At 36.3% G+C, this 20,462-nt stretch overlaps 1 long non-coding RNA gene across 1 annotated transcript in view; it reads left to right on the forward strand.

Annotated features, from left to right (window-relative positions):
* The first annotated feature begins 275 nt into the window (after positions 1-275).
* Positions 276-20,462, forward strand: part of LOC132439378 (uncharacterized) — a 375,900-nt gene continuing 355,713 nt past the window's right edge. Inside the window, exons 1-2 of the long non-coding RNA XR_009522347.1 lie at positions 276-589; positions 15,528-15,662. This is a non-coding gene — a long non-coding RNA (uncharacterized lncRNA). The remainder of the gene's footprint in view (positions 590-15,527; positions 15,663-20,462) is intronic.

Consider the following 20,462-nt stretch of genomic DNA (forward strand, 5'->3'; position numbering starts at 1 on the left):
AGCTCAAACCTCAGTCCACTTTGGACCCGCCGCGAACCGCGCGCCGGGACAGGCGATTGGATGTCCTGTCAGTGGGCGGGAATCAAGGACCATTGGGCACTCTCATTGGCAGGCGCAGATTGGCGCGTTAGCGCGCCCCGTTGTTTGGCGCAGGCGCAGTTGTTGCTGAGCGCTGCAGGCGCGCAGAAGTTCTACGCCTGCGCAGTAACCCGTAGGCGGTGCTGAGGCTTGGAGGTGCGGCGTGAGCTCGCTCAGTGGCGCGCTGCCTAGTTCTCTGAGTAAGAGAAAAGACGTTTGCTCTGTTTAGCTTTTAGGGGCAACTCTCAGAGTTACCTTTATTAAAAAAGAAAAAGAAAAAGAAAAAAAATCTGCCCTTGAAGGAGAACGCTGGGTCTGTCTTCCGAGACACTTGGCATCAATAACGGATAACTAATCCTGGAGACTGAGGAAACAAATAATCAGCTCAAAATGCTTACAGCCTTTCAAAGATTTTCCAGGATGCGGGTTTGGGAGAGAAAACCTAAGCACAGCCCAGCGAATTGCCTGCGTTGACCGGTTGGAGCCGAAAGTTTGTGGGAGACCAAGGCAGGTAATGACCTCCAGAGTATAGCAGAAAGGAGAGGGTTGCTCAGAGAGAGAACTCGGAGTTCTGTAGAGTTTTCTCCAGTGTTCTGCTGAGTTCTGAGCATCTTGTGTTTGAGGAAACTACCCCGAAGGGGTTTTAAGGATTCCCAGAGATCACTTAGGGTCAGTAACTTCTTCCACCAGACAGGCTGGAAAACTTCATAATCCATGGGGCGTTGGTTGGCGTACACAGACAGGTTTTGCCTTAGTAATAGGGCATTAGCCCTAGACACCTCACGCCTCTAGTGCCACCTAACAAATCTTAAAAGCAAGGCCCAAGTGGATCAAACGGTTAACAAATCATTTAAGTATATGATAGACCAAAGTTAAATAATATTTATAGAAATACAAAAATGTCCAGCAACCAGTAAGGTACAGTTCACAATGTCTGGCATCCAATTAAAAACTACCAAGCTAGAAAGAGAAAAACAAATACTGTATGCCAACGCATATATATGGAACCTAAAAAAATGGTACTGATGGACCTAGAGGCAGGGCAGGATTAAGACACAGACATAGAGAACAGAGTTGAGGACACAGTGGGGGAAGGGGAAGCTGGAACAAAGTGAGAGAGTGGCATGGACATATACACACTACCAAATGTAAAATAGATAGCTAGTGGGAAGCAGCCGCATAGCACAGGGAGATCAGCTGGGTGCTTTGTGATGACCTGGAGGGGTGGGATAGGGAGGGTGGGAGGGAGACGCAAGAGGGAGGGGATATGGGGATATACGTGTATGTATAGCTGATTCACTTTGTTGTACAGCAAAAACTAATACATTGTAAAGCAATTATATGCCAATGAAGATATTAAAAAAAAAAAACCAAGCTTGCAAAAAAGCAGGAAAAGAAAACCCATGTTTAGGAGAAAAATCAATCACTGTTCAGAATAGAAATAGATGCTAGAATTAACAGACAAGGGTTTTAAACCAGTTATGTTCAAAAAGATAAGCAGAGGTATAATCAAAAAGATAATAAGAAGTAAGGATATGGAAAAAGTGAACTGCTCACGTTACTGGTAGGAATGTAAAATGGTGCATCTGCTTTTGGAAAACAGTTCAGCAGTTTCTCAAAATGTTAAACATATAGTGACCATATGAACCACAATTCCACTCCTGGGTATATATCCAAGAGAAATGAAAACATGCTCATAAAAACTTGTACACAAATATCCATAGTGCAGCATTATTTACAAGGGCTGAAAAGTAGAAATGACCCAAGTCCCTTCAGCTGGTGAATGAAAAAAACAAAAATCTACATCCGTTAAATGGGGTATTTTTCAGCAATAAAAGAGAATGAGGTAAAAATACATGCTAAAACATAGATGAGCCTTGAAAACATGCTAAGTGCCAGTTGAAAGAGAGCAGATATTGTATGATTTCATTAATGTGACATGTCCGGATTAAGCATATCTGAAGAAACAGAAAATAGATTAGTGGTTGCCAGGGCTGGGAGCTGGCACGGGAATGGGGGAAGGTTGCTAGTGTATGGGGAGAGACTGCAAATGGACATGGGGTTTCTTTTACTGGGTAAATAAATGAAAATGTTCTAAAATTAGACTATAGGGAAGGTGGAACAATTCTGTGCAAAAAAACCACTCAATTTACACTTTAAATGGATCTTAATAAAGCTCTGAAAAAAGTTAATCAGAACTATGAAACATGTAATAAAGACCTAAATCAAACCTGTAGAGGTGAAAACTGCAATGTGACGGATGAAATTAAATGGAATTAATAGCAGATTAAACATTGCATAATAAGAGATAAAAGAAATTGAAGACATAGTCTTAGAAACTAACACAAATAGTAGAAAACTAAAACATAAAAAGAACAAAGCAACAGTGAGCTGTGGTACAATTTCTGACAACCTATGCTTTCCATAAAGGACCTTCTTGCTTGACTGAGTCCTTCCTGCTTGATGAGTCTACTTTTTAGAACTTTCTAAATATTCTACATATACAATACAATGGAGAAAATAAATGACACTTTCTGAAAAGTACATTTGATTGGAGTAACAAGGATTGACTATCACTCTCTTTATGTTTGAAGGTTTGGGTCCCTTTGATCTATCACAAATTCCATTTTGAATAAAATCCTTTTCAAATGTTTGAAATGACCTCACTTCACATCTAAATTCAAATATTTTAGGGTAAACTGAAGACCAAATCATTAAAAGAGCAAACAATAAATAGCAAATCAAAATGACATACTGCAAGTTGAACTTGAATGCAAGTTGACTTTGGACTATACATAGCACAAATTTGCCAGCTCTGGGAAATTCCCTGGAGGTCCAGTGGTTAGGACTCTGTGCTCTTCCTGCCAAGGGCCTGAGTTCAACCTCTGGTCGGGAATAAAATCCCACAGGTAGCGCGGCATGGCCAAAAACAAAAACAAACAAACAAACAAAACCCAAATTTGCCAGCTCTGTTTAACCTTCCACTTGACTCTGATTTATAGAGATCTGACCTAGAATTCTAATGAAAATTACTATAGATAATAAAAAAGTATGATTCCAAGTTTCCTCCTCTTTCTGTGTTTTCTAATCCACAAGCCACAGCCACATGTGGCTATTTAAATTCAATTACAGTTAAATAAGATTAAAAGTTTATTGTCTAAATCACGTTAGCCACATTTCAGTGCTCAATAGCTATGTATGCCTAGTGTCTGCCATACTGGACAACGCAAATTTTGGAACATTTCCATCAATGGAAAGTTCAATTGGACAGTGATGATTCATAAACTTTTAGGTACATTAGATACATACATCCTGTAATTTATGTACAAAAAGTTTACATTAATTTCAACAAAACCAACAGGGTAAAAAAAAATTCCGTAGCTTAAAAAAGTCACATTTGCAGTAAAGAGGTTGCAAGTGTGTAAATTGTATGTGTTTTTAAATTTAAAGAGTTCTTGTTTGCAGCTTATCAAACTCTAACGCCCTCCATAAATTATATTAAAAAATTTTGTATTGCTCAACCGATCTTCCCCTGTTGTAGAAGGTAACAGCACAACCAGGAAGGATGTAAAGCAAATTCCCTTAAGCATATAATTGATATGGGCATTATATTTTCATTTATTAAGGTGGAAACATCTATTCAGTCATTGAATAAGTGGAAAATGTTTTATAAAGCATATGTTCCTAGAAATAGAAAATTTCCTCACTCATGTTGACGCTTTCTTTGTGTAGTCCACGTGAAACAGTTCTGAAAATAGCACTTACTTTAACACTCAGATGGAGTATCAGCTGCTTTATTGGGATGCATGAAATGATTGTTGGAGCAGATTCATCTGAGATTCATAGAGCATTAAGTAAATATAAATAATAAGATAAGACATGTGTTTGCAATTGTCTATAGAAAAAATACCTCCAGTACTTTATAAAACATTGAAAACAAAATACTGTGCTTTGGGGACTAATTTCTATTTGTACAAAAGCTCTGTTTGGTATAGCCAGCTCTGCCAGCATTGTTTTAGGATTTAAAGTTGTATTTCTACATCTTCTCTGCCCTGTCGCAAGGTCATCTAAATGAGTCACGGGAAATCCAGTGAATAAAACATTATATATAAATAGGTATATATAGACATAGATACACATACATCTGTCTATATCTCTATACATATCTTCATATGTGTTTGTATATCTTACACAGTAAAAATTAACTGAAAAGTAATATCTTAAAATCGATTTAATTTTCTCCTAGTATTTTAACACCAGGCTTTTCTATAACTTCACTGATTTTTTGCTTTCCATGTCACAGTCACTCTCAGAGTACTAAATGTAATTCTCTTCTGATATTTATTAGTTCAGAGGCTAAAGCAATAACAATGCAGGTAAATAAAACATATGTGCTAGGCCATTTTCAAAGGCTGCTTGAAAATTTTATTCATTATGATAAAACTATCAAAAATATCTCCTCTTTTCTACCTTCCTAAACATAGGAATATTTCTGTGTTTATATCACTTTGACCATTAGTTGCTGGATGTTTTCTTCTATATTTCAACTATTCTCCAAGCAGGCCCTCCGAGAGCTTACACAATTTAGTCTGCTGATTTTTTTTTTTTAATTGTTTTTGGTAATAGTAACTTTTTAGGGTTTTTTTCATTCACAAAATATATGATGAAAATTTTGTTTAAAAACTTGGTAAATAATTATTGCTTTGGTGTAGGTGTTTTAATGCATTAAGGCAAATTGTATAGCTGATTGGAACATCTATGCAGTAAGCTAAATATGTGGCAGACAATACAAATAATTAATCAAAAAGTGTTGACACTCAAACTTTTTTTTTTTTTTTTTGCGGTACGTGGGCCTCTCACTGTTGTGACCTCTGCCGTTGCGGAGCACAGGCTCTGGACGCGCAGGCTCGGCGGCCATGGCTCATGGGCCTAGACACTCCGCGGCATGTGGGATCTTCCCGGACCGGGGCACGAACCCGCGTCCCCTGCATCGGCAGGCAGACTCTCAACCACTGAGCCACTAGGGAAGTCTGACACTCAAACTCTTGATGAGGAAAATACTTTTGCTTTTATCAACCAGTGAATATATGCTTTGGTTTTCGTGTGTGTGTGTGTGTGTGTGTGTGTGTGTGTGTGTGTGTGTGTGTTTTCAGTCTTGCTCTGGGAAAAAGAAATTCCCATCGGTTTACTTACTTTTTAAAAACAGATTTATTGAAGTATGAATTATGTGAAAAAATTTATCAATCATAAATGTAAAATTCAATGATTTTATTATATTTACATAGAATTGTGCAGTCAGTTTTAAGACATTTTTATCACCCCTAAGAGATCCACTTTGCCTGTTTGCAGTGAATCCCTTTTTGTAGCCCCGGGCCCAGACTAACACTGATTTTTTTCCTTTGTCTCTGTAGACTAGCCTTTTCTGGACATTCCAGAAACATACAATATGTAGGTGTTTTTGCATCTGGCCTCTTTGCCTTAGCACAGTGTTTTGAGAATCATCCATGTTGTAGCATACATTGGTAATTTGTTCATTTTTATTGATGAATATATTCCAATGTGGAGATATACCACAAACAATTTATTTGTTCACCAGTTGATGGAAATTGTACTGTTTCTGGTGATTGACATATGAATAATGCTGCTGTGAATATTCCCAGAAAAGATTTTTGTGTGTGTGTGAACATATGTTTACATGTCTCTTGAGGAGATACCTAGTAATGAAATCACTGAATCACTTGGTACGTTTATGTTTAACTTTTTAAGGAGGTACCAAGGAATCTTTCCAAAGTGGCGATACCATTTTACATTCTCCTCTGCAATATACGAGGGTTTCAGACTTCTCCACATTTTCACATGTTACGCTCAGTAGTTTTAATGATAACCATTCTAGTGGGTGTAAAGTAGTATCTCGTTGTAGTTTTAATGTGCATTTCCCCCAATGACTAATTATGATGGCCATCTTTTCATATGTTTATTATTCATTTATACATCTTCTTGGGTGAAATATCTATTCCAATATTTTACAGTCCTCACTTAGAAAAACTGGGTTAATTTTTTAATTAATATTGAGTTGTAAAAGTTATTTCTATTCTATGTAAAAGTATTTTTTAATCAGATACATGATTTGCAAGTATTTTTTCCCAGGCTGTGGCTTGTCTTTCATTTTCTTAACAGTGTCTTAAATAGTAAGAACACTTTGCCTAGCTGAAGTTATGGAATGTTTTTTCCATGTTTTCTTCTCAAAGCTGTATAGTTTTAATTCTTACATTTATGATTCATTTTGAGTTAATTTTGTGTACAATGTGAGATAAGAGTCTAAATTCATCTTCCTGTATATGGGCATTCAGTTGTTATAGCACTACTTGTCAAAAAATTATTCTTTTCTCATGTAATTGTCTTGGCACTTCTTGTCAAAAAATCAACTGGCTAAAAATGTATTGTGTTTCCTGGACTCTCAATTCTATTTCATTGATCAACATTCTTAGTCTTACAGCAGCACCACATTGTTTTGATTTTTGCACCTTTTTATAGTACCTTTAGAAATTGGGAAGTGTATGTCTTCCAAATACTTCTTCCTTTACAAATATGACTTGACTCTTCTGGTTTTGTTTTGTCTTTGGCCACACCACGTGGCTTGTGGGATCTTAGTTCCCCTTGACTATTCTGGATCTTTTGCATTTCCATATACATTTTAGGAATGGCTGATCAATATCTATCAAAAGGCCTGCTGGGATTTTTTATGATTTGCATTGTATTAGGTTGGAAGATACGGATAATGGTTTTGGTTTGTCTCTGTTTTTTTCATTTATTTTTATTTTTACCACTGTGTGTTATTACAAAGCTAGGCTGCCAATAATTTTCAGGGAATACTTGGTATATTTATTGCATAAGACAGTGAAGCAGCCAAGTGTCTCCAGGAATTCTCTGGAACTGGTGAGGCCGAACTCTAGGTAAACACTTCTCTCTCCAGATAACTATCTTAAACACCAACTAGAGGTGGACCAGTTAGACTTTGGAAAAACTTTAACGTTCAAATCAAAGTATTTGACACAATAACCTCACCTTGTTTAAAAGAAAGCAGGCAGAAGATTAAATACTTTATTAACAGGACACAGTAATATTTTATTGACAAAGCTAGATAATTTGCTCTGACACAATTAGGTATTTTTTCCTTCATAACTGCTCTCTCTGAACATTTCAAGAGCTGATCATCTTTGTGTTTTGAAAAAAGCGATGGCAACTTCTAAACTGATATGCAAATTTTGAAATTTGGAAAAGAAAATGGATTAAGTCCTCCTTAAACCTGGCATCTGTGGGCATTTTGTTCTGCATGGATGAAATTCACATTTATTAATTCAAGGCACTAAGCTAGACTTAAAAAAAAATTCTTTCATTTAACTGCCACACAGAAACTCTCTGAACTAACTCATTATTCCCGATTAAGAGAAAAAAAACAGAAACTCAGGAAAGCCTAACTGAAGTAATTTTACCAAGGCCACAGAACTACTGTAGTAAGTTGCAAACCTAAATCTGAAATATGTCTGACACCAAATTAGCTCTTTCTATGTGAACTGATTGGAGTTAGACCTGAGAGATTTTCAGCAATAAAATTCAGCCTTTGTTGAAGGCCTGTTTTTCTTATGTCATCAGCATCTTATTCTCTACCTGATTCTCAGTAAATGTTTTTAAAATTGATTTGAAATTGCTTTGTTTTACATTTTTTAGAATTTTATTTTATTTATTTTAAGTTTATTTATTTATTTGGCTGCATTGGGTCTTCGTTGCGGTGCGTGGGCTTCTCATTGTGGTGGCTTCTCCTGTTGCGGAGCGTGGGCTCTAGGCGCACGGGCTTCAGTAGTTGTGCCGCGCAGACTCAGTAGTTGTGGCTTGCGGGCTGTAGAGTGTAGGCTTAGTAGTTGTGGCGCATGGGCTTAGTTGCTCCGCGGCATGTGGGATCTTCCTGGACCAGGGCTCGAACTTGTGTCCCCTGCTTTGGCAGATGGATTCTTAACCACTGTGCCACCAGGGAAGTCCCTGCTTTGTTATTTTGCTTTTTTTCTGTTCTACCTACATGCAATAGTAGTGCTTTACCCCCAAAATATGTGTGCCTTATATTTATGGTTTCTGAAACTTTAAAAGCTTTATTTATCGGGAATTTCAGTTGAGAGAGGACATATCTTAGTACAAATAGTTTTTTAGATTCTCTTCAATTATAGCATTTCAGTGACTAGCATTTTCAACATTGTACATTTTCAACAGCTGAGAGAGTCATATTTCATCAGAGGAAATTAGTTGCCCCCTGAAGATGCTGAAAATCAGGTTTATTATAGCACAATTCATGGCAAAAGGCAAAGAACATGGTCTTTATAGTAAGAGATTCAGGTTCAATTTCAGTTCAACTACCTAGTGCATTTGTGACCTTGGACAATTTAAATGAAATCATGAATTCTGTTTTCTCATTTATTAAATAGGGATAATGATGAGCAGGTTTCTTGTGAAAAACAGAGTAAAAGAATTTTTGGAAAATATCTTGATCTATGTTCGACACATAGTAGATGTTATTAACATTTTAGTTTCCATGTCCATCAGCCGCTTTTAGGAGTCATATTTAACTAAAGCCAAAACATGAATAACTGCAGAAATTATTTGGGAATAGTCTGTCATATAAGTACTCAGTAAATGCTTAAATGTATACAACATGGATTAAACTTGTTTTCCAATAAACTATCTCCTCCAATTGCATGGTTGTTTAACATGATTTACAATTTTTACCTTTCACAATGCCCTATTATTCATTTTTCAATGTCAACTTAGTCATTAAACTTAAAACTCTAATTTTGGGTTTCACTAAAACAACTAAGAAATACCCTTCCAAAGACTTAACATTTAGCTCATAAAGCTATTACTGTTTTACTATGAGCTATGATTCTGAGAGTCAGTGATAGTTTGATGTTTGCTACAACTGTGCTTTGCTGGAATTTTCATATTAACATACGACATCTTGTTTTAGGAAGAATCTCCATGTTTAGCATCTAAATTGCAGACCATAAGGTATTGCCTTGGTTTGCTAGTTCCAGATGGATAGATTCTATCTTACACCCTGTTCCATTCCCTGTTTCAGTCTCATTCTTCTAACAATGCTAAGCAACCATGCAATTTGGATATGAACCATCAGAACCAAATTGCAAGACCCTCATGAGAAAGCATATTTTGCCTTTTGAATCATTTCTAATCACTGTCTAACCCTCCAGCTTCTTACTCTTTGTTTTCTGACAGTAATGAACCAAATCAACATGGTGAAAGCCTGAAAGCTAAAGGGATTATTTTTCATTCTCAAACTCATTTTTATGTATCTGTTGCACTTATAATCATGTTTAGATTATTCCCATTGCTTTCCTCTAATTTTGAAGGAGATAATTTCACCTTATCTATATAAATCTTTCCCTTTCAGTTCAAGAAGAGTTATCTGTTTCTCTTCGTAGATTAAGCTAAGTGCTAAATATATTTGTTTTTTACCACTCAACAGCCACAGAGATTCACCCAGGAACAGCTAATATCTCATAGGTGCACAAAGTGGGTGGCTTGGAAAAGCAAGGGGAAGAACAAAGACATAATCTAGGGATTTCCTCCCATTTCATCCTTATACATCTACTCTACAATATTGCTGTAGAAATTACTCATCCCTTTGAAATTTTTTTATTCTGTTTAAATATGATTATGAGAAAAAAGTCATAAATCTTCAGGTAAATTTATATTTCCACTAAATGAAATGCATTTAAAAATAAAACTCAATCCTGGCAAACATGTCCCTTTATATCACATAGATACACTATGTTCAAAAGCAATAATTTAGACAGTTATTTTAGTTTCCAAGTAAGTAAAATTTTTTAAAAATCATGGTGACTAAAATACAGGTTTTCATTATTTCGGTGTCACAATGTACTGTGCCATTTTGAAAGCAGTGATTTACTGGTATTTTTGTCAGTTATTTTGTCAGTTTTAAATATCTAAATATCAATATTTTTATTAACATGTACAAAGATACTTATTGCCTATATTAAAATTGTATGTCAAATGAAATTATATCAAAAAACCCTTCACTCATTACAATTTTTCCAAGGTATTGTATTATAATTATATATCCCAAGGTATCTTATAAGATTAATCATCTTTTCTTAATTCAGTTAACGATTTGTATACAGAGTATGGTTGAATTATGAGTTGGATCTATTCTGCCAATCTCTGTCTTTTAATTTGTGTATTTAGACATTTTAACATATAAAGAAGTTATGTATATGTTGGGGTTTAATTTTGTCATTATTGTTTCTGTTTGTTCCTGTGTTTCTTGTTCCTTTGTTTCCTTCTTTTAGCCTTTCTTAGATTACCTAAACATCTTTTAGAGTTACATTTTTATTTATTTACGATGGCTTGAGTATATCCACTTGTATAATTTTCTGCGTGGTTGTCATAGGTATTGCTGTATACATATATAACTTATCACAAGCTATTGTGTCAATTTTTTTTTTTTTTTTTTTTTTCTTTTTTCTGGTACGCGGGCCCCTCACTGTTGTGGCCTTTCCCGTTGTGGAGCACAAGCTCCGGATGCGCAGGCTCAGCGGCCATGGCTCACGGACCCAGCCGCTCCGCGGCATGTGGAATCTTCCCGGACCGGGTCACGAGCCTGTGTCCCCTGCGTTGGCAGGTGGACTCTCAACCACTGCGCCACCAGGGAAGCCCTGTGTCAATGTTTTACAACTTAGAAGTGTAGAACATTTGCTTCTCTTTAGGTCCCTTTACCCTTTCCATTTTAAAAATATAATTTTCTAATACATTTAGCACCACATCAGATAGTTATAACTTTTATTTTAATCAAAATATTTGCTAAACGAAGCTCATGTGAAGAATAGTCTATTATATTTACTATCCAGTTCATTGTTCTTCTTTCCTTTCTAAAGATCCTTGTCTTCTGTTATCACTTTCTTTGTGTTGAGAGAGCTTTCTTTAGTCATTATTTAAGGGTAGATTTGCTAGCACAAATTATTTTAGTGTTCCTTTGACTGAGAATGTCTTTATTTCCTCTATTCCTGGTGGATAGTTTCATCACTGGATATAGAATTTCTGGTTTCTTTTTAGAATTGACAGTTCTTTCACCACCTAAAAAGAATGTTGTGCCACTTCCTTCTGGCCTGCATGGTTTCAGATAGGAAATCCATTGTAATTTAAATTGCTGTTCCTTTATGCGTAATACATTCTTTTCCTCTGGCTATTTTTAAGATTTTTTTCTTTTTATTTAATATTTAGAATTGTAATTTTGTTATGTCTTGGTGTGGATTTCTTTGGGGTTGTTTGAGGTTCTCACATGTTTGAGTGTGTAGATTTGTTTCTTTTGCCAAGTTTGGCAAGTGTTCAGCCATTGTTTCTTCAAATCCTTTTCCAGTACCACATTCTTTCTCTTCTTCTGTATTCTGATAATATGAATTTTTGCTCTTTTAAATTTTTCTACTGAAACTTCTGTTCTGTTGGTCTGTCTTCAAGTTCAGTGATTCTTCCTTTTCATTGACACTATTGAGTACAACTAGTGAGTTCTTTTAAAAAACATTCAGTTATTGTAGTTTTCAATTCTAAAATTTCCTTTTAGTTATTTTATGTAACTTCTATTTCTGTGCTGAAATTTTCTTTTTTCATGTGTTTTGTGAGAATTTGTAATTGATTTAAAGGATATTTAAGGCAGTTGCTTTTAAAATCTTGTCAGATAATTTCAGTATAAGATTAATCTCCATATTGGCATTCCTTGATTATCTTTTCTCATTAAATTCTGGTTCTCCAGTTTCTTGGTATAATGAATGGTTTTTTCAATTGTATCCTGGACATTTATTTTGTTGGGGGACTCTTTTTCCTAAGTATTCTATTTTAGCAGGCAGTTTTTCTGTTTAAGTTTAGTGTGTAAGTTATAGTCTACTTCTCTGACTTTAATTCCTATGAATGTTTAGTTTCTGAGCCCTTGCAATGTTATTTTTGTCTTCTTTGTTTTCCGGTGCTGCTGGGACTCCTGCTTAAGCCCTATTGGAGCCATCTGTGGGGGCACTGAGAAGTATTCTGGATGAGGCAAGAATCCACTGGGCCTAGTCCCCTTATACCACTGGGTAGAAGCCAGGAAGTCACAGGGCTTTGCTATTGCAGTAGATATGAGAGGATGGGACCACTCTCTGGGCCCTGGTTCTGGATTGGGTGATAAGAGAGCTAGAAGTTTGTTTCTGCTGCTGCTGGGAGATCACAGTACTCACCTGACCTAAGGTATGGAGCAGGGGCTGGGGTGGCTGAGGCTTTGCTGTTGCCATTGCTGTTGGTGAATTGGATCATCAACAGAGGCCCTCTTTGTGGAGAAGTGCTTGGGGTTCCCCATCAGATCTCTGTTAGGTTTCTACTTTCCCAGTCCTTTGGTTAGAAAGAGCAGGTCTGTTTTTTCTTTCTTCCTCCCTCTCTCTTTCTTATTCTGTCTTGCTATCGATCTTTCTTTCTTCCTCTCTTTTTGCCTTTTTTCTTTTATGCCTGTTGGTCATTTCTTGTGGCAGTCCTCTCCATTGCCCAGTCCAAGGTATATGGGAGATGAAAAGAAAACCCAGGTAACTTGCCATGTTGTTATTCTTCAAATCCTGCACTCTCTAGCCAGTACACATTCTTTTTTCAGATTTCAGATTTCTCTTACTGTTGTCTATGAAATAATTTCCAGGGTATATAATTATACTTAGAAGGAACAGGGAAAAGTGAGTCTATACTCTCTTATTCCTGAAGCCTTAGCTAGTATTTTTATAGCTGTGGTTATAGCTTATATTTTTTATGCTTTAGCAATTAGCATTGATCTTAGAACACTCTAGGTGCTTGGCAAAAAAAAAAAAAAGTGAATAAGTGAATTAGCAAATGAGTGGTTGCCTAAATAAAAGGAAAGAAGGAAGGAAGGAGGGTTGGAAGGAAAGAAGGAAGAAAGGAAGGGCGAAGTAAAAAAGGAAAGACAGAATAAAGGAAGAAAAAAGAAAAGGAAAGGAAAGGAAGAATGCTTTTGTCAATGGACTACTTTAATAACAACATTATATATTGGAAAGAGCACCAGCCTCAATTGTGTAACTAACCAATGTAGCATTATTACCTATCAATTTAAATTCTATAAACTTATGTTTTCTTATTTATAAAATTAAAGGCTTTACTTAAAATTTGTCATCCCTTCCAGTCACGTATGCTGTGGCTCTCAAACAGCTTTTCTGAAAGTCACAATTGACGCTGTACCTAAAAATCATCTGCTATAGATCTTATAGTTGTGACCCCTGAGGCAGCATGCAAACCCTTTGATACAGCTGTGCAGTAGTGGGAAACAGCAACAAGTTGATTGAATTGGTGTAAAACAATAGCGGATTCTGTACATTTTCCCAATCCATGGCATATGTAGGGCATGAGTCAAAGGGGTTGAGCTGCCAAAAATGAAGGGCTCAATAGAGCTTTCACCTGTGAGCAGCTGGTCACACACTTGTGGTTTTCCATATATGTTCACATATTGAGAGAAAACCATCCACTAGCTATTATCTTTGAACACCAAGGACAAACGTATCATGGATAATGCCCATCCAACTGTTAATGCAGTCTGTGCCTTTGTTGGAACTTCTGTTCCCAGGCTAATAGATATTTCATTTAACTGATAACTGCCTTCTTGATATACCATTAGCACCTAAACTTTTTATGCAAGAAGTAACTAAGAATGTGCTGAGGGTGCATATGTTTACTCTCTTGGCCCCAACTCTCTAATAGTCTTATATATAAGAGTGTTATACAAATTTTGGAAGTGAGAATAAAACTGTCAACAGAGGAGAAATATATAAATGCATCATTAAAATACTATTATGCTAACATCATAAACATATTTTATACGCACACATGCATGCAGACATTTAGCTATAGTTATAGATATATACATTAGCCTTAACAGGTATATAGTATGCTTCATAATATATATGGCATTATGGTTGTTGTTTTCAGATGCAAGTACAAAGACTGTTCAGAATTAATATTATGATAGCTTGTTACAATTCCTTTTTCCAAATGTAAGTAGAACTTTCTAAAATGCAAATCCAAGCATATATTTACATTACGTTATTGTCTTTCGGTGCATACTTATTGAATATTTAATACATTCAACATACTGTATATGATGTGGAGAGTATTGTTCAGGGTGTGACTAAAACAAATATGAAAATTACAGACTATTAGATGAATGCTTGGGAGACCATACTCTTTAAATATTTTACTAGTCACTACGTGATACAGTCCCTGATTACAACTTCTTACTAAGATTTTTCTCTTCATTCTCTCCTTATCACTTCACCATTCCCTCTACCCCATACTTCCCCACTACAAATTAAAACATGCTTTCTGTTGCCCTTAACCTTTCTTACATCCTCTTCCTTTTGACTGAAATAAATACTACCTCATCTTCTAAACTTGCATGTTTGTGTGGAAAGTGCCACTAGTTTTTCATCCCTAGCTTTGATACTAGTTCTTCTGGAAGGCCTTTCCTGATGATCCTGACAGCCTTAGACGTTAGCTAAGTGCTTCTCTTCTATTCTCCCTTATCACTCTATACTGTCCTATAATAGCTCTTATCACATTGTTTTGAACAGTAGTGTATAGCCTTATTTAATTATTCAAAGCCCAGATGGATCCTGAGCATCTTTTTTTTTAAATTCCTTTTTTTTATTGTGGTAAAAAACATATAACCTGAAATCTAACTTTAGATACCTTATATGAAATCAATAAAGTGATCAATCTCTTAGAAACAAAAAGTAGGATGTTGGCTGCCCGGGGCTGGGGAGAGGAGGAAATTGGGAGTTGATCAATGGGTATAAAGATTCATTTAATGAAGGTGAATAAGTTCTAGAGATCTGCTTTACAACAATGTGAACATAGTTAACAATACTGTGCTACTTTCTTTAGAGTCAGTTTCTGGAGATGTATTTTATTCCTTTGATTGGGCCATATTTCCCTGTTTCTTCATGTGCCTTGTAACTTTGTGTTGGGATTCACACAGTTGAAAAACATAGACACCTCTTCCAGTCTTACAGACTGGCTTCATTCAAGGAAAGACTTTTACCCATCACCCCAGCTACAGATTTTTGGGGGTCTTTCCAACTTTTTCTGAGCATGTACCTTCTCTGGCTTGTGTATGTGATTTCCCAATTAGAAAGGATTGCTGCTTTTCTCTGGCTCTGCCTGAAGCCACCAAGCTCTGTGCACCCACCAAGTGTCCAAAGTATAACTGTTCTGTCAGCGCTCCACATCAGATGAGACAGAAACCAGACTGCAGACAGAAACCAGACTGCAGACAGAAACCAAACTCAGACTGCACCCACAAAAGCGAGAACATTGGACTTATGCTCTACTCTTTTTTTTTCCCTCTCTAGGGGGAAGACACAAAGTGGGTGCTTACTCCTGATCATGGTGAATGGTGGCTGTTTGTCTGCAGTTTTACCACTTCTCTAGTGCTGCCACAATCTGCTGAATTCTCTTTTGTTCTCTGCAGCCCCCCGACACTCAAGGTATGCCAGTTCCCTGTCAGTGCCCTGAGTCAGGTGAGACAGAAAGTAGTCCCCCCACAATCTAGAGCTTTGAATGTACATTCTCCCTTTCTCTTTCCTTCCCAAAGGAGAAGCCGCAATTGGACTTTTCCTCCCAATTGCAAACTGTGCTTGCTTTGGGAGCATGGTTGGAATTTTCTTACCTGTTTCATTGAGGCTGTTCTTGGATTTGAGCTTGCCTGGGTGTTGCATCTTCCTAACTGATATCTGGAGTTCTCATAGAAGCTTTTGGGGCTGTATGTTGATGTTTCTGTAGTGCACTGAGGTCTGGGGCTTCCTATTCCATCATTTTGCTGATGTTACGTCTGGATTTTGAGCATCTTGAGTAACATTGTTTTCTTGGTATCCAGCACACTGCCTGGCACACAATTAGTGCTTAACAAATGCCTGTGGAATCTGAATGAAGTAGTCCCAGTTCAGGGCTAGAATATCAGACTTGTTTCTAAATGACATTAAAAATATTTGATTTTATAAAGACATTGATACCTTGGCAGGTTTGTTTATTTCTCTTCAGGATAGTGGGTTTCAGGGTATAGTCTTGTGCAAATTCAGCGTATAAACAGCAAGGCCTAGAGCAGTGCTTCCGAATAGAAATTTATGCAATAATGGAAATGTTTATTTCTGCTATCTAAAAAGATTGCCATAAGCCATATGTGGCTTTGGAGCATATGAAATGTGGCTAATGTGAGGGATAGAATTTAAAATTTTATTTACATTTTATTATTTTAAATTTAATTTTAAATAGCTACATGTAGCTAATGGTTACCATATTGGACAGTGCAACTCTAGAGAACTTGAGAGCTGGCATGGATCTCTAAAAATGCATTTTGAAAATATTTATGCTGCAACATTTTCTGTTTTTTCCTTATAAAAAAGCACCTACAGAGATGCAATGTCATTGTCTTAATCTTGACCATAAGTTTCTACCTGCTACCAGAACTAGTTGTTTTTGAATTACTTTATTTCCTTCCTTCTTCCCTTTTCTTTTGTTTTCTTGGCTAAATTAGGCATTAGAATAACAGACAAAGATTGGATATTTCTTTTCTTATTATTCCATGGTATTTAAAATTTATATCAAAGCTATATATATATATTTGGGTCAAATAATACTACAAATCTTAAAAAATAAAAAAGATATTTTCCTAGCAACTACTTTGCCCCACCCCTGAGTTATGCTACTTTGAAGCAACTACTTTGAACTCTTCAGCTATTTCTTCTGTTTCCTTTCATATATATAAAATATGCTTAAAATTGAGTTTTCTATTTTCAATATCATCCTATATCCATTTATGGCAGATGAGGATGCAATTCTCTTGTTATGACCTGACCTGAAATTGCATGCACACACACACACACAATGGCATATCCGCTTCTGCATCTCTCTAATGGAATTTCTTCATAATTCTGGTTAAATCAAATTTCAGCAGTTATATAAATTAGTCTGTAAATTATAATTACTATTGAGGCAGGATTTTGAAGAGTAAATGCCTTGATGTGAGCACTACTGGTTTCTTTCTGCTTCTCACATACTTCACTCTAGGGGAGGTAGGAGTATCAATTGATTGGTGAATTTGGAAGGAAAAACAGAGAAGGTTTGGCCCTGCCTCTCCCTCTCACTTCCTCCCAGTAAGAATGAACTTGCTCATGGAGTGACCTCCATGCCATCTGGTTTATGGTTCTAGGCCCTAAACCTGCAAAATAGGGGAGATCTGTAGTTTTAGGGGATAAAAATCACATTTGGGGAAGAAGAACACATGTAGTACTTGAGGAGTCCATTTGTCCAGGGCCTGTGGCTTGGCTTTTAAATTTTAGTGGATGGGGAGAGAACTATTAATGCTTGTAGAGGAATATGTCACACCATGCATATTCGACTTTTAATTGCTGCGTCTGGGCAAGAGAATTTAAACTGCAATGCTTGACTTAACTTATGATGGCTTTAACAACAAAATTCTAAAGAAACTGAGCTTTACATTTTGGGTCTTTATCAGTTAAATAGGGGTTGAGGGCTTAAGCAAAGAATTAGGGTTTGGGCAGACTCTAACAGGTGCATAGGCCTTAGGGAGGCAGAGGTGGTACTTTTGACAAAGGATTTAACTTCTCTATTATGTTTTCTTATGTAAATTACTGAAAATAATAATAATAATACTTCATAGAATTAATGGACTTGTTAGGAGGATTAAATAAGATAACAAATATAAATAAATTAGCAGGTTGCTTGGCATGTAGTGAGTTCTTAATTGTAGATACTAATGTTATTATCTGCATATCGATTAGACAATAAGAACAGTTCAGGGGACTTCCCTGGTGGTCCAGTGGTAAAGAATCCACCTTCCAATGCAGGGGACACGGGTTCTATTCCTTGTCGGGGAACTAAGATCCCACATGCCGTGGGGCAACTGATGCCGCGCACCACAACTACTGAGCTCCTGCACCTCAACTAGAGAGTCCACGTGCTGCAAACTACAGAGCCCACGTGCTCTGGAGCCTGCACACCATAACTAGAGAGAAGCCTGTGCACTGCAACGAAAGATCCCACATGCCTCAAGGACGATCCCTTGTGCCACAACTAAGACCCGACACAGCCATAAAAATAAATAAATAAATAAATATTTAAAAATATTTTAAAAAGAACAGTTCAGATTGCTTCACATTATACTATTCATATACCCAGAATGCCATGGCAATCCTGGACAGAGATATAGCCATTAAAATAGATGGGAGGATGGACAATAAAAATAACATGGCATATGGATAGTCCAGGGTTACTGGATCCAAATGCAAATTGTAATCACTGCTATTGATCCATAGTATACAATACTTTATAATGGTTTTTGAAGTTCATACTGTTATGGACTCCATTGTGTCTCCCCCAGATTTATACGTTAAGCCTTAACCCCCATATGACTATTTGGAGATATGGCCTTTAAGTAGGTAATTAAGGTTAAATGAGGTCATAAAGGTTGGCCCTGATCCAATAGGACTGCTCTCCTTATAAGAAGAGGAAGAGACACGAGGAGTGTCACATACAGAGAAAAGGCCATGTGAGGACATAGCAAGAAGGTGACTTTCTGGAGGCAAGCCCAGAGGCATCACAAAAAACAATCTTGCTCATACCTTAATCTTAGATTTCCAGGTTCCAGAACTATGAGAAATAAATTTCTGTTGTTTTAGCCACCCAAGTCTGTGGTGCTTTATTATGGCAGTCCGAGTTGACCAATACATATACTGAAACAGAATGTGATTCCATAACTTTGAACCATCTACAATTATCTAACCATAGCTCTGAAGGCCACATTTCTTTAACTATTTAATAATTGATTGGGTCAGTTTTATTCCTGCCACCTTTTAGTATCATGCTTTATTTGTTCTTTGGGAATGAAATTGCATTTTCTATTATAGATAATTAGAATGCTTTTATGTTACTGCCTTGTCAAGAGAAATGGATCATGGAAGGACATTAAAAGTGAACAATAATATAGACAAAGAATAGTTTGTGTTTCAAGACTGAATTTTAACTTGAATTTAAAATTTTCCTCTACTTAATCAGTACTTCTTTTTATTAAATACACACACATTCAGTTCCTCAATAGGGAAGAAGGAAGGGCAGTTGGATGTATATTTCTACATGAAAGGGATTTATTTAAATAGAAAAAACAAATCAGAACATATTATAATTTAAATTTAAAAATATATTTAATGGTGCATTTAATACTTATGAAACTTTACTATGTTTCTCATGAAAATATATCTGGGTGTGCAAAATGAATGTAATTATCCCAAAATTAATGAACAAATAGGATGAGGAGTGAATGTGGGCATTTCTCTCTCTTGAACAATTTTCAAGCTGAACTTCAGTATGTACTTCTTCACTTTCCACTAATGAAATTATGTTTCTGCCATATCTGTCTTGTATGATTTTTGAGAGTGAGTCACATTCTGACCTACCATAATTGTAGGTTCCTAGGTTAATAGAAACACAATGAAAATATAAGAAGAGTGAAGAAAAAACAAGGGTAAATTATATTGGAATTCAAATAACAGGTGAAGAAGGTCATCTGCTTCTGGACAAATCAAACTTTTCTTGTAAGGAATGAAAAGTAGGGGGGTAGTCCTTCTACTGATATTTTTGGTGATCTTCTTAGTGTTTTTAAAATTAAATAGATTTTTTCCTTAACAAGAAAGAGAACTGGATACATAATTAAGAGACTGGTATCTAGGCTTGGATCCACCTTTACCCAGCTACATGATTTTGAATGAGCTGCACCTCCACAGGCTGAAATGCCTTCAAGTATGAAGGGAAGGAAACAGGCTCAATGACCTTTAAAGAACTTTAGACTCTAACAACTGATAATGTTATTCCTCTTCATCTACTGTCTATTCTGATAGTGTTTCCTCTTTAAAATTTCATGATGGTACCTAGTGAGTGCAATGAGAAACACATCCTGAAACTTCAGTGGAATTGCTATAGAACTTGAACAGGACAGTACAAAATTGTCTGCTGAAAAGTTTGTCCACTGGCAAAGCAACATCCAGTAAAATTTATAGTGCTCCTAATTTTCACCTTTGTGCTAAAGCAATTTTATTATTTGTGCTCAAAATAAATTATTCCCATTATATCAGTGAAAAGCTCAAGAAAAACTAGTGATTGGTCCTTTAATTAACACTGTAATTACCAGCCATCTGTAAAAAATAAAGCCATCAACACAAAGAAACATGGATAATGAGTTAACTATGCTGGGTAGGTCATAAGTAAACTTTGGA

This window comes from Delphinus delphis, chromosome 16 (assembly GCF_949987515.2).
Source record: "Delphinus delphis chromosome 16, mDelDel1.2, whole genome shotgun sequence".
Taxonomy (NCBI): domain Eukaryota; kingdom Metazoa; phylum Chordata; class Mammalia; order Artiodactyla; family Delphinidae; genus Delphinus; species Delphinus delphis.